Source organism: Pseudophryne corroboree, chromosome 2, assembly GCF_028390025.1.
Source record: "Pseudophryne corroboree isolate aPseCor3 chromosome 2, aPseCor3.hap2, whole genome shotgun sequence".
NCBI lineage: Eukaryota > Metazoa > Chordata > Amphibia > Anura > Myobatrachidae > Pseudophryne > Pseudophryne corroboree.
This window is the reverse complement of record NC_086445.1, coordinates 987,121,273-987,136,451: the sequence shown is the minus strand read 5'-3', so window position 1 is coordinate 987,136,451 and position 15,179 is coordinate 987,121,273. Positions and strand designations below refer to the sequence as shown.

The window sequence follows — 15,179 nt, the reverse complement described above, 5'->3', positions numbered from 1 at the left end:
TTCTTATAGGAACGAAAGGACTGCGGCTGAAAAGACGGTGTCTTTTTCTGTTGGGAGGGGACCTGAGGTAAAAAGGTGGATTTCCCGGCTGTTGCCGTGGCCACCAAATCCGATAGACCGACCCCAAATAATTCCTCCCCTTTATACGGCAATACTTCCATATGCCGTTTGGAATCCGCATCACCTGACCACTGTCGCGTCCATAAACTTCTTCTGGCAGATATGGACATCGCACTTACTCTCGATGCCAGAGTGCAAATATCCCTCTGAGCATCTCGCATATAAAGAAAAGCATCCTTTAATTGCTCTATAGTCAATAAAATACTGTCCCTATCCAGGGTATCAATATTTTCAGTCAGGGAATCCGACCAAACCACCCCAGCACTGCACATCCATGCAGAGGCGATGGCTGGTCGCAGTATAACACCAGTATGAGTGTATATACTTTTCAGGGTAGTTTCCAGCCTCCTATCAGCTGGATCCTTGAGGGCGGCCGTTTCAGGAGACGGTAACGCCACTTGTTTTGATAAGCGTGTGAGTGTCTTATCCACCCTAGGGGGTGTTTCCCAGCGCGCCCTAACCTCTGGCGGGAAAGGATATAATGCCAATAACTTCTTTGAAATTAGCAGTTTTCTATCGGGGTTAACCCACGCTTCATCACACACTTCATTCAATTCCTCTGATTCAGGAAAAACTACAGGTAGATTTTTCAGACCCCACATAATACCCCTTTTTGTGGTACTTGCAGTATCAGAGATATGCAAAGCCTCCTTCATTGCCGTGATCATATAACGTGTGGCCCTACTGGAAAATACGTTTGTTTCTTCACCGTCGACACTAGATTCGGTGTCCGTGTCTGGGTCTGTGTCGACCGACTGAGGTAAAGGGCGTTTTACAGCCCCTGACGGTGTCTGAGACGCCTGGACAGGTACTAACTGGTTTGCCGGCCGTCTCATGTCGTCAACTGATTTTTGTAACGTGCTGACATTATCACGTAATTCCATAAACAAAGCCATCCATTCCGGTGTCGACTCCCTAGGGGGTGACATCACCATTACCGGCAATTGCTCCGCCTCCACACCAACATCGTCCTCATACATGTCGACACACACGTACCGACACACAGCAGACACACAGGGAATGCTCTTATCGAAGACAGGACCCCACTAGCCCTTTGGGGAGACAGAGGGAGAGTTTGCCAGCACACACCCAAGCGCTATAAATATATAGGAACAACCCTACAGAAGTGTTGTTTCCTTTATAGCAGCTTAATATATCAATATCGCCAAAAAAGTGCCCCCCCTCTCTGTTATTTTACCCTGTTTCTGTAGTGCAGTGCAGGGGAGAGTCCTGGGAGCCTTCCTCGCAGCGGAACTGTGCAGGAAAATGGCGCTGTGTGCTGAGGAGATAGGCCCCGCCCCCTATTTCGGCGGGCTCTTCTCCCGGTGTTTGTGAGACCTGGCAGGGGTTAAATACATCCATATAGCCCCAGGGGCTATATGTGATGTATTTTTAGCCAGAACAAGGTATTATCATTGCTGCCCAGGGCGCCCCCCCCCCAGCGCCCTGCACCCTCAGTGACCGCTGGTGTGAAGTGTGCTGACAACAATGGCGCACAGCTGCAGTGCTGTGCGCTACCTCATGAAGACTGAAAAGTCTTCTGCCGCCGGTTTCTGGACCTCTTCACTTTTCGGCATCTGCAAGGGGGTCGGCGGCGCGGCTCCGGGACCGGACTCCATGGCTGGGCCGGTGTTCGATCCCTCTGGAGCTAATGGTGTCCAGTAGCCTAAGAAGCCAATCCATCCTGCACGCAGGTGAGTTCACTTCTTCTCCCCTAAGTCCCTCGTTGCAGTGAGCCTGTTGCCAGCAGGACTCACTGAAAATAAAAAACCTAATAACTTTTTCTAAGCAGCTCTTTAGGAGAGCCACCTAGATTGCACCCTGCTCGGACGGGCACAAAAACTTAACTGAGGCTTGGAGGGGGGTCATAGGGGGAGGAGCCAGTGCACACCAGCTAGTCCTAAAGCTTTTATTTTTGTGCCCTGTCTCCTGCGGAGCCGCTAATCCCCATGGTCCTGACGGAGTCCCAGCATCCACTAGGTCGTCAGAGAAATAGGAAACAATGTTACGTTCCATGTTACATGGATGCGAGTCAAGACTTGTAATATTCTTTCCTTATCATGAAGTTGGATAAAGCAGCAATATTAATCGTTTAGGTTGGCAATTTCTCTCACTGGTATTCGTGTTAGATCATATCACAGAAGAAAGGTCTGTATCATGTGTAGTACTGTACTGTACTGTACTGTACTAGACTGGCAATGTATGTACGGAGAAACATGCGGATACTCGCACATCCCTGTGACCGCACTGCCCCAATAAATACACTTGGTTCCATAGCCGGCGTCATTAGTCGGCATGTGAGCCAGCCCGGTAAAAAAGATCCGTCAGACAATAGGCGTATATAGGTGTGCGCAGAACTCTGACCAGCCCGCTATGCATTGGGGTCAATTCAATTCGATGACTAGTTGCCAATTCGTGACCGTTTAGTCGGTGATGTTTATACAATTCCCGATAATTTGTTCTCCTTATAGGTTATTATGGTCAGACCAATTCAATGAACTCGAGGGTGGGGAGAGAGTTCGAATTCCCGACAATTTTAGACTTTAACTCTCCCTTTTTTTCTCTCATCCCCAAGGGGTGAGAGGTTACAAATTTTTGTTTTGAATTTAATACTAAGCTATTAGAAATGCTGTAAATAGGTCTAATTTTTCAATCCAACATATTTATATTCCCACTGGCTAGTTTAGCAAGTGGTTTGTCCCTCTCCCTTCTTAGTTGTTTCAACTAACATATCTTGCTGCAATAGAGGATTTCATCTGAAGAAAGAGGACAGCATGCACCTGACTGGAGTTTGAAGAGGACGCCAATCAAATCTTATCGTATAGTACATGATTACACAACTAGGACAGCGATGTGTTTTGTGCCGCAGCGCAAACAACATTGCAGCGGGGCAGTTATGTTAGAGAATGCTGGTTCTCCCTACAAAACAACAGGTTTAAGTTGCGAGAACCGGCATTCTTTGATTTACGGAGCACTAAATTGATTAGCTGCGGGAGAACCTACTGGCAACTTTTGGACTTGCGGTGCCGTGAAAAAAATTCTGATACTCAGGTGGTGATACAAAAGAGTTTGGAAAACCACTGCACTACACTACTAAATAAAATAAAAAATAAGATTTTACTTACCGGTAAATCTATTTCTCGTAGTCCGTAGTGGATGCTGGGGACTCCGTAAGGACCATGGGGAATAGACTGGCTCCGCAGGAGACAGGGCACTTTAAGAAAGAATTTGGATTCTGGTGTGTTCTGGCTCCTCCCTCTATGTCCCTCCTCCAGACCTCAGTTAGAGAAACTGTGCCCGGAAGAGCTGACAGTACAAGGAAAGGATTTTGGAATCCAGGGCAAGACTCATACCAGCCACACCAATCACACTGTATAACTTGTGATAAACTTACCCAGTTAACAGTATGAACAACAACAGAGCATCAGATCAACCCTGATGCAACTATAACATAACCCTTATTTAAGCAATAACTATATACAAGCATTGCAGAAGAAGTCCGCACTTGGGACGGGCGGCCAGCATCCACTACGGACTAGGAGAAATAGATTTACCGGTAAGTAAAATCTTATTTTCTCTAACGTCCTAGTGGATGCTGGGGACTCCGTAAGGACCATGGGGATTATACCAAAGCTCCCAAACGGGCGGGAGAGTGCGGATGACTCTGCAGCACCGAATGAGCAAACACAAGATCCTCCTCAGCCAGGGTATCAAACTTGTAGAACTTTGCAAAAGTGTTTGAACCTGACCAAGTAGCCGCTCGGCAAAGCTGTAATGCCGAGACCCCTCGGGCAGCCGCCCAAGAAGAGCCCACCTTCCTTGTGGAATGTTTTTTTTCTGATTTTACAATCCAGCCGCAGAATGAGCCTGCTGAATCGTGTTACAGATCCAGCGAGCAATAGTTTGCTTTGAAGCAGGAGCACCCAGCTTGTTGGATGCATACAGGATAAACAGCGACTCAGTTTTCCTGACTCTAGCCGTTCTGGCTACATAAACCTTCAAAGCCCTGACCACATCTAGTAACTCGGAATCCTCCAAGTCACGAGTAGCCACAGGCACCACAATAGGTTGGTTCATATGAAAAGATGACACCACTTTTGGCAGAAATTGTGGACGGGTCCGCAATTCTGCCCTGTCCATATGGAAAACCAGATAGGGGCTTTTATGTGACAAAGCCGCTAATTCTGACACACACCTAGCCGAAGCCAAGGCTAATAGCATGACCACCTTCCACGTGAGATATTTTAACTCCACCGTTTTGAGTGGCTCAAACCAGTGTGACTTCAGGAAACTCAACACCACATTAAGATCCCAAGGTGCCACTGGAGGCACAAAAGGGGGCTGAATATGCAGCACTCCCTTTACAAACGTCTGAACTTCAGGAAGAGAAACCAGTTCTTTTTGAAAGAAAATGGATAGGGCTGAAATCTGGACCTTAATGGAACCCAATTTCAGGCACAAAGTCACTCCCGACTGTAGGAAGTGAAGGAAAAGGCCCAGCTGGAATTCCTCCGTAGGGGCATTCCTGGCCACACACCAAGCAACATATTTACGCCATATACGGTGATAATGTTGAGCCGTCACGTCCTTCCTAGCCTTTATCAGCGTAGGAATAACCTCATCCGGAATACCCTTTTCCTTTAGGATCCGGTGTTCAACCGCCATGCCGTCAAACGCAGCCGCGGTAAGTCTTGGAACAGACAGGGCCCCTGTTGCAACAAGTTCTGTCTTAGAGGCAGAGGCCACGGGTCCTCTGTGAGCATTTCTTGCAGATCTGGATACCAAGTCCTTCTTGGCCAATCCGGAACAATGAGTATTGTTCTCACTCCTCTTTTTCTTATGATTCTCAGCACCTTGGGTATGAGAGGAAGAGGAGGGAATACATAGACCAACTGGAACACCCATGGTGTCACTAGTGCGTCTACAGCTATCGACTGAGGGTCTCTTGACCTGGCGCAATACCTCTGTAGCTTTTTGTTGAGGCGGGATGCCATCATATCCACCTGTGGCAGTTCCCACCGATTTGCAATCTGCGTGAAGACTTCTGGATGAAGTCCCCACTCTCCCGGGTGGAGGTCGTGCCTGCTGAGGAAGTCTGCTTCCCAGTTGTCCACTCCCGGAATGAACACTGCCGACAGTGCTCTTACGTGATTCTCCGCCCAGCGAAGAATTCTGGTGGCTTCCGCCATCGCCACCCTGCTCCTTGTGCCGCCTTGGCGGTATACATGAGCCACTGCGGTGATGTTGTCTGACTGAATAAGCACCGGTTGGTTTCGGAGCAGAGGCCCCGCTTGACTTAGGGCGTTGTATATGGCCCTTAGTTCCAGGATATTGATGTGCAGACAAGTCTCCTGACTTGACCACAGACCCTGGAAATTTCTTCCCTGTGTGACTGCCCCCCACCCTCGGAGGCTTGCATCCGTGGTCACCAGGACCCAGTCCTGAATGCCGAACCTGCGACCCTCGAAAAGGTGAGCACTCTGCAGCCACCACAGAAGAGACACCCTGGCCCTGGGGGATAGGGTGATCAGCCGCTGCATCTGAAGATGTGATCCGGACCACTTGTCCAACAAATCTCACTGAAACGGCCTCGCATGGAACCTGCCGAAGGGAATGGCTTCGTATGACGCCACCATCTTTCCCAGGACTCGCGTGCATTGATGCACCGACACCTGTTTTGGTTTTAAGAGGTCTCTGACCAGAGTCACGATCCTTCTCCGCCGGGAGAAAAACCTTCTTCTGGTCTGTGTCCAGAATCATGCCCAGGAAGGGAAGACGCGTCGTAGGAATCGGCTGCGACTTTGGAATATTCAGAATCCAGCCATGCTGTTGCAACACTTCCCGAGAGTGTGCTACGCTGATCAGCAACTGCTCTCTGGACCTCGCTTTTATGAGGAGATCGTCCAAGTATGGGATAATTGTGACTCCTTGTTTTCGCAGAAGCACCATCATTTCTACCATTACCTTGGTAAATATTCTCGGTGCCGTGGAGAGACCAAACGGCAACGTCTGGAATTGGTAATGACAGTCCTGTACCACAAATCTGAGGTACTCCTGATGAGGTGGATAAATGGGGACATGCAGGTAAGCATCCTTTATGTCCAGAGACACCATAAAATCCCCCTCTTCCAGGCTTGCAATGACCGCTCTGAGCGATTCCATCTTGAATTTGAACCTTTTCAGGTAAATGTTCAGGGATTTTAAATTCAATATGGGTCTGACCGAACCGTCCGGTTTCGGTACCACAAACATTGTGGAATAGTAACCCCTTCCCTGTTGGAGGAGGGGAACCTTTACCACCACCTGCTGGAGATATAATTTGTGAATTGCCGCTAACACCATTTCCCTCTCTATGGGGGAAGCTGGCAGGGCCAATTTGAGGTAACGGTGAGGGGGCATCACTTCGAATTCCAGCTTGTATCCCTGAGATACAATCTGTATAGCCCAGGGATCCACCCGTGAGCGAACCCACTGGTGGCTGAAATTTCGGAGACTTGCCCCCACTGATCCTGGCTCCACCTGTGAAGCCCCAGCGTCATGCGGTGGATTAGGTGGAAGCCGGGGAGGACTGTGTTGTGCAGCTTCTTTCCTCTAGGAAAGAAGGGGGGAGGACTTTTCCTCTAGGAAGGGGGGAGGACTTTTCCTCTAGGAAGGGGGGAGGACTTTTCCTCTAGGAAAGCCGGGGAGGACTGTGTTGTGCAGCTTCTTTCCTCTACCCCTGCCTCTGGCAAGAAAGGACACACCTCGGACTTTCTTGCCTCTTTGTGATCGAAAGGACTGCATTTGGTAATATGGTGCTTTCTTAGGTTGTGAGGGAATATATGGCAAAAAATTTGACTTCCCAGCCGTAGCTGTGGAAACTAGGTCCGAGAGACCGTCCCCAAACAATTCCTCACCCTTATAAGGTAAAACCTCCATGTGCCTTTTTGAGTCGGCATCACCTGTCCACTGCCGAGTCCACAGGACCCTTCTGGCAGAAATCGACATTGCATTTACTCTAGAGCCCAGTAGGCTAATGTCTCTCTGGGCATCTCTCATATATAAGACAGCATCTTTTATATGCCCCAGGGTCAGTAATATAGTATCCTTGTCCAGGGTATCAAGTTCCTCAGATAAAGTATCTGTCCATGCTGCTACAGCACTACACATCCAGGCCGACGCAATTGCCGGCCTTAGTATGGTACCTGAATGTGTATAAATGGACTTCAGGATACCTTCCTGCTTTCTATCCGCAGGATCTTTTAGGGTGGCCGTATCCTGTGACGGCAGGGCTACCTTCTTAGATAAGCGTGTCAAAGCTTTGTCTACCCTAGGGGAGTATTCCCAGCGTAACCTGTCCGCTGGCGGGAAAGGATACGCCATAAGCAACCGTTTGGAAATCTGCATTTTTCTATCTGGAGATTCCCAAGCCTTTTCACATAACTCATTTAACTCATGTGAAGGGGGAAAGGTCACCTCATGCCTTTTTTCCCCAAACATATAAACCCTCTTGTCAGGGACTGGGTTTTCCTCTGAGATGTGCAATACATCCTTTATTGCTATAATCATGTAGCGGATGGCTTTAGCCATTTTAGGCTGCAACTTTGCATCATCGCCATCGACACTGGAGTCAGAATCCGTGTCTATATCTGTGTCGGAAATTTGGGATAGTGGGCGCTTCTGAGACCCTGACGGCCTCTGCGCTGTAGGATCAGGCATGGGTTGAGACCCTGACTGTCCCAAGGCTTCAGCTTTATCCAACTTTTTATGCAAGGAAGTAACATTATCATTTAAAACCTTCCACATATCCATCCAGTCGGGCGTCGGCGGCGATCCCACATTCATTTGTACCTGCTCTGCTTCCACATAGCCTTCCTCGTCAAACATGCCGACACAAGCGTACCGGCACACCACACACACACAGGGGATGCTCTATTTAAGGACAGAACCCCCACAAGGCCTTTTGGAGAGACAGAGAGAGAGTATGCCAGCACACACCCCAGCGCTATATGACCCAGGAATTACACAGTAACTTAGTGTTTACCCAGTAGCTGCTGTATATACTGATTTTGCGCTAAATTTATGTGCCCCCCCTCTCTTTTTACCCGCTTTCTACTATGAATCTGCAGGGGAGAGCCTGGGGAGCTTCCTCTCAGCGGAGCTGTGGAGAGAAAATGGCGCTGGTGAGTGCCGAGGAAGAAGCCCCGCCCCCTCAGCGGCGGGCTTCTGTCCCGCGATTTTGTGTAAAATAATGGCGGGGGCTCATGCACATATACAGTGCCCAACTGTATATATGCCACTTTGCCAAGAGGTCTCAAATTGCTGCCCAGGGCGCCACCCCCTGCGCCCTGCACCCTACAGTGACCGGAGTGTGTGGGTTTAATGTGGGAGCAATGGCGCACAGCTGTAGTGCTGTGCGCTACCTCATATGAAGACTGGAGTCTTCTGCCGCCGCTTTTGAAGTCTTCTTGCTTCTCACGCCGGCTTCTGGCTCTGCGAGGGGGACGGCGGCACGGCTCTGGGATCGGACGACCAAGGGTGCGTTCCTGTGTTCGATCCCTCTGGAGCTAATGGTGTCCAGTAGCCTAAGAAGCATGACCTATCCACAGTGAGTAGGGCTGCTTCTCTCCCCTCAGTCCCACGTAGCAGAGAGTCTGTTGCCAGCAGATCTCTCTGAAAATAAAAAAATCCTAACAAAATACTTTCTATTTAGCAAGCTCAGGAGAGCTCACTAAGTAGCACCCAGCTCGTCCGGGCACAGATTCAAACTGGGGTCTGGAGGAGGGACATAGAGGGAGGAGCCAGTGCACACCAGTATTCCTAATTCTTTCTTAAAGTGCCCTGTCTCCTGCGGAGCCCGTCTATTCCCCATGGTCCTTACGGAGTCCCCAGCATCCACTAGGACGTTCGAGAAATGGGAGTGCGCATACTGGCAAAAAGCCGCATTTTCACGCAATATGTGCGAAAAGTTTACTTGCAGTAACCGTTACAGATTCCCCCGGATATAGAGGGGGCATGTGTAAGATGTTACCAGAGAGTGTCCACAAAAGACATATGGTATAAAACCATTTCCACGATACGCATTGGCGTGCCTTCCATGACCATGCCCGCCATTCGCTTCTCTCCCTCTTCTCTATCTTGAATAGGTTCCCCTCTGCCCGTCCTCGTTATCACCTGTTGGCTACTGCACATTCTGTAATACGTAAAGTTGACCCCAGCAAAGTTCTGTTTGGAGTTCCACTAATAATTCCACTTGCTTGCACGCAGTTGCTGCACACTTACTGACCCTTGTAGGGACTGGGCTTGTGCAGCACTACAGATGATCTTCAGAAAAACATCTTCTTCATACTTGTTAGAGGTTTTAAGACAACTGAGAACATTTAATAGACATCTTTCGTCTCAAGAAGAGAACTGACCCAGCGTTCACCTCAGGCATTAGAAATCCCTAGAGCCAATAAATACTGATGGATGGTTCCACACAACACATTTCTCAGAGACACTCGTGCTAACTCTGGGGCACGGAATCCACCTCTAAATACATAAAAGTGTCAAACGTCAAAAACTCTTTACACACCAGCACTCATCACTGACACATACCATGCTGGATGGCCACACCTCATCTATTAAAGTATTGCTCCTTCAAGTGAAAAATAAAAACATACATTTACATCCGCGTTCTGCGTTAAGATTTGGATCCCACAGATCTCTCATTCGGATATGCAAATATTCCAAAATACAAACAAATCCAACATCCAGACTACTTCTGGTCCCAGCATTTTGGATATGGGAGGGGAAGGAAGGGGGGGGGGGGGGGGGGGGATGGCAGCCTGTATTACAGAGAGCTATCGATCGGATCACTGTCTCCTAACAAGACGAATGAGCAGCCGCCATGTTGCCTGCGCTCTGCAGACCGCGAGTAGCAGAGTCCATGTTGGTGCAATGGAGCGGATAATCTCCCTGCTCTCCAGATCTGTACAGTTTGGTTTTTTTTTTCCTCTTTGTCAAATTATTTTAAAAACCACAACGGTATGAAGAAGCGTGTAGGTCTCTATTACAATTACTGAGCTCTGAAGGATCCCTGTTAATGCTAATTAGTACACCCACTGAATGCTATTTATTTCCTCTGCTTGTTTACGGATATCTCCAGCAGCCACTTAAAGGGAACTATTACCTAATAACGGTTTGGTTACATTGAGTTTCTGTTTATTATTGTATGAAACGTTCCACAAAACAGTTTAGCATTCGTCACATCATCATCATAACTTGTACTTGTAGTGGCCGGGTCTTTCTTTGTCTCTTTCTCTAATGTCCTAAGTGGATGCTGGGGACTCCGTCAGGACCACAGGGGGATAGCGGCTCCGCAGGAGACAGGGCACAAAAATAAAGCTTTAGGATTAGGTGGTGTGTACTGGCTCCTCCCCCTATGACCCTCCTCCAAGCCTCAGTTAGGTTTTTGTGCCCGTCCGAGCAGGGTGCAATCTAGGTGGCTCTCCTAAAGAGCTGCTTAGAAAAAGTTTTTAGGTTTTTTATTTTCAGTGAGTCCTGCTGGCAACAGGCTCACTGCATCGAGGGACTTAGGGGAGAGAATTTCAACTCACTTGCGTGCAGGATGGATTGGATTCTTAGGCTACTGGACACCATTAGCTCCAGAGGGAGTCGGAACACAGGTCTCACCCTGGGGTTCGTCCCGGAGCCGCGCCGCCGACCCCCCTTACAGATGCTGAAGATTGAAGGTCCGGAAACAGGCGGCAGAAGGCTCTTCAGTCTTCATGAAGGTAGCGCACAGCACTGCAGCTGTGCGCCATTGTTGTCACACACTTCACACCAAGCGGTCACGGAGGGTGCAGGGCGCTGCTGGGGGCGCCCTGGGCAGCAATATTTAATACCTTTATGGCAAAAGAATACATCACATATAGCCATTGAGGCTATATGTATGTATTTAACCCATGCCAGATATCTAAAACTCCGGGAGAAAAGCCCGCCGAAATAGGGGGCGGGGCTTATTCTCCTCAGCACACAGCGCCATTTTCCTGCTCAGCTCCGCTGTGAGGAAGGCTCCCAGGACTCTCCCCTGCACTGCACTACAGAAACAGGGTAAAACAGAGAGGGGGGGCATTTTTTGGCGATATTTTGATATATTTAAGCTGCTATAAGGAACAACACTTATATAAGGTTGTTCCCATATATATTATAGCGCTTGGGTGTGTGCTGGCAAACTCTCCCTCTGTCTCCCCAAAGGGCTAGTGGGGTCCTGTCTTCGATAAGAGCATTCCCTGTGTGTCTGCTGTGTGTCGGTACGTGTGTATCGACATGTATGAGGACGATGTTGGTGTGGAGGCAGAGCAATTGCCGATAATGGTGATGTCACCCCCCAGGGAGTCGACACCGGAATGGATGGCTTTGTTTATGGAATTACGTGATAATGTCAGCACATTACAAAAATCAGTTGACGACATGAGACGGCCGGCAAACCAGTTAGTACCTGCCCAGGCGTCTCAGACACCGTCAGGGGCTGTAAAGCGCCCTTTACCTCAGTCGGTCGACACAGACCCAGACACAGACACTGAATCTAGTGTCGACGGTGATGAAACAAACGTATTTTCAAGTAGGGCCACACGTTATATGATCACAGCAATGAAGGAGGCTTTGCATATCTCTGATACTGCAAGTACCACAAAAAGGGGTATTATGTGGGGGGTGAAAAAACTACCAGTAGTTTTTCCTGAATCAGAGGAATTAAATGATGTATGTGATGAAGCGTGGGTTAACCCAGATAGAAAAGTGCTAATTTCAAAAAAGTTATTAGCATTATACCCTTTCCCGCCAGAGGTTAGGGCGCGCTGGGAAACACCCCCTAGGGTGGATAAGGCGCTCACACGCTTATCAAAACAAGTGGCGTTACCGTCTCCTGATACGGCCGCCCTCAGGGATCCAGCTGATAGGAGACTGGAAACTACCCTAAAAAGTATATACACACATACTGGTGTTATACTGCGACCAGCCGTCGCCTCAGCCTGGATGTGCAGTGCTGGGGTCGTCTGGTTGGATTCCCTGACTGAAAATATTGATACCCTGGATAGGGACAGTATTTTATTGACTATAGAGCAATTAAAGGATGCTTTCCTTTATATGCGAGATGCTCAGAGAGATATTTGCACTCTGGCATCGAGAGTAAATGCGATGTCCATATCTGCCAGAAGGAGTTTATGGACGCGACAGTGGTCAGGTGATGCGGATTCCAAACGACATATGGAAGTATTGCCGTATAAAGGGGAGGAATTATTTGGCGTCGGTCTATCGGATCTGGTGGCCACGGCAACTGCCGGAAAATCCACCTTTTTACCTCAGACCCCCCTCCCAACAGAAAAAGACACCGTCTTTTCAGCCGCAGTCCTTTCGGTCCTATAAGAACAAGCGGACAAAAGGACAGTCATATCTGCCTCGGGGCAGAGGAAGGGGTAAGAGAGGGCAGCAAGCAGCCCCTGCCCAGGAACAGAAGCCCTCTCAGGGTTCTGCAAAGCCCTCAGCATGACGCTGGGGCCTTACAAGCGGACTCAGGAGCGGTGGGGGGTCGACTCAAGAATTTCAGCGCACAGTGGGCTTGCTCACAGGTGGACCCCTGGATCCTGCAGGTAGTATCTCAGGGTTACAGGTTGGAATTCGAGAAGTCTCCCCCTCGCCGGTTCCTAAAGTCTGCTCTGCCAACGTCTCCCTCAGACAGGGCGACGGTATTGGAAGCCATTCACAAGCTGTTTTCTCAGCAGGTGATAGTCAAGGTACCCCTCCTACAACAGGGAAAGGGGTATTACTCCACGCTATTTGTGGTACCGAAGCCGGACGGCTCGGTAAGACCTATTCTAAATCTGAAATCTTTGAACCTGTACATACAAAAATTCAAGTTCAAGATGGAGTCACTCAGAGCAGTGATAGCGAATCTGGAAGAAATGGACTTTATGGTGTCCCTGGACATAAAGGATGCTTACCTGCATGTCCCAATTTGCCCTTCACATCAAGGGTACCTCAGGTTCGTGGTGCAAAACTGTCATTATCAGTTTCAGACGCTGCCGTTTGGATTGTCCACGGCACCTCGGGTCTTTACCAAGGTAATGGCCGAAATGATGATTCTTCTGCGAAGAAGAGGCGTATTAATTATCCCTTACTTGGACGATCTCCTGATAAGGGCAAGGTCCAGAGAACAGCTGGAGGACGGAGTAGCACTAACCCGACTAGTGCTGCAACAACACGGGTGGATTCTGAATTTTCCAAAATCTCAGTTGACCCCGACGACACGTCTGCTGTTCCTGGGAATGATTCTGGACACGGTTCAGAAAAAGGTGTTTCTTCCGGAGGAGAAAGCCAGGGAGTTATCCGAACTTGTCAGGAACCTCCTAAAACCAGGGAAAGTGTCTGTGCATCAATGCACAAGAGTCCTGGGAAAGATGGTGGCTTCTTACGAAGCGATTCCATTCGGCAGATTCCACGCACGAACTTTTAAGTGGGATCTGCTGGACAAATGGTCCGGATCACATCTGCAGATGCATCAGCGGATAACCTTATCGCCACGGACAAGGGTGTCTCTTCTGTGGTGGTTGCAGAGTGCTCATCTGTTAGAGGGCCGCAGATTCGGCATACAGGACTGGGTCCTGGTGACCACGGATGCCAGTCTGAGAGGCTGGGGAGCGGTCACACAGGGAAGAAACTTCCAGGGAGTATGGTCAAGCCTGGAGATGTCTCTTCACATAAATATACTGGAGCTAAGAGCGATTTACAATGCTCTAAGTCTGGCAAAACCCCTGCTTCAGGGTCAGCCGGTGTTGATCCAGTCGGACAACATCACGGCAGTCGCCCACGTAAACAGACAGGGTGGCACAAGAAGCAGGACAGCAATGGCAGAAGCTGCAAGGATTCTTCGCTGGGCGGAAGATCATGTGATAGCACTGTCAGCAGTATTCATTCCGGGAGTGGACAACTGGGAAGCAGACTTCCTCAGCAGACACGATCTACACCCGGGAGAGTGGGGACTTCATCCAGAAGTCTTCCACATGATTGTGAACCGTTGGGAAAAACCAATGGTGGATATGATGGCGTCCCGCCTCAACAAAAAACTGGACAGGTATTGCGCCAGGTCAAGAGACCCTCAGGCAATAGCTGTGGACGCTCTGGTAACACCGTGGGTGTTCCAGTCAGTGTATGTGTTCCCTCCTCTGCCTCTCATACCAAAAGTACTGAGAATTATACGGCAAAAGGGAGTAAGAACGATACTAGTGGCTCCGGATTGGCCAAGAAGAACTTGGTACCCGGAACTTCAAGAGATGCTCACGGAGGATCCGTGGCCTCTACCTCTAAGACGGGACCTGCTTCAGCAGGGACCGTGTCTATTCCAAGACTTACCGCGGCTGCGTTTGACGGCATGGCGGTTGAACGCCGAATTCTAAGGGAAAAAGGCATTCCGGAAGAGGTCATTCCTACACTGGTAAAAGCCAGGAAGGAGGTGACTGCACAACATTATCACCGCATTTGGAGGAAATATGTTGCGTGGTGTGAGGCCAGGAAGGCCCCCACGGAGGAATTTCAACTGGGTCGATTCCTACATTTCCTGCAAACAGGATGGTCTATGGGCCTCAAATTGGGGTCCATTAAGGTTCAAATTTCGGCCCTGTCGATTTTCTTCCAGAAAGAATTGGCTTCAGTTCCTGAAGTCCAGACTTTTGTAAAAGGAGTACTACATATACAGCCCCCGGTTGTGCCCCCAGTGGCACCGTGGGATCTTAATGTATGTAGTCTTGGATTTTCTCAAATCCCATTGGTTTGAGCCGCTCAAATCGGTGGAGTTGAAGTATCTTACATGGAAAGTAACCATGCTACTGGCCCTGGCTTCAGCCAGGAGAGTATCAGAATTGGCGGCTTTATCATATAAGAGCCCATATCTGATTCTCCATACGGACAGGGCAGAACTGCGGACGCGTCCTCATTTTCTGCCTAAGGTGGTGTCAGCGTTTCACCTGAACCAGCCTATTGTGGTGCCTGCGGCTACTAACGATTTGGAGGATTCCAAGTTGTTGGACGTGGTCCGGGCATTG

At 49.2% G+C, this 15,179-nt stretch overlaps 1 protein-coding gene across 4 annotated transcripts in view; it reads right to left on the bottom strand.

Moving 5' to 3' along the window:
- TIAM1 (TIAM Rac1 associated GEF 1) overlaps positions 1–15,179 on the bottom strand; it is a 482,294-nt gene that overhangs the window by 370,925 nt on the left and 96,190 nt on the right. The window lies entirely within an intron of this gene.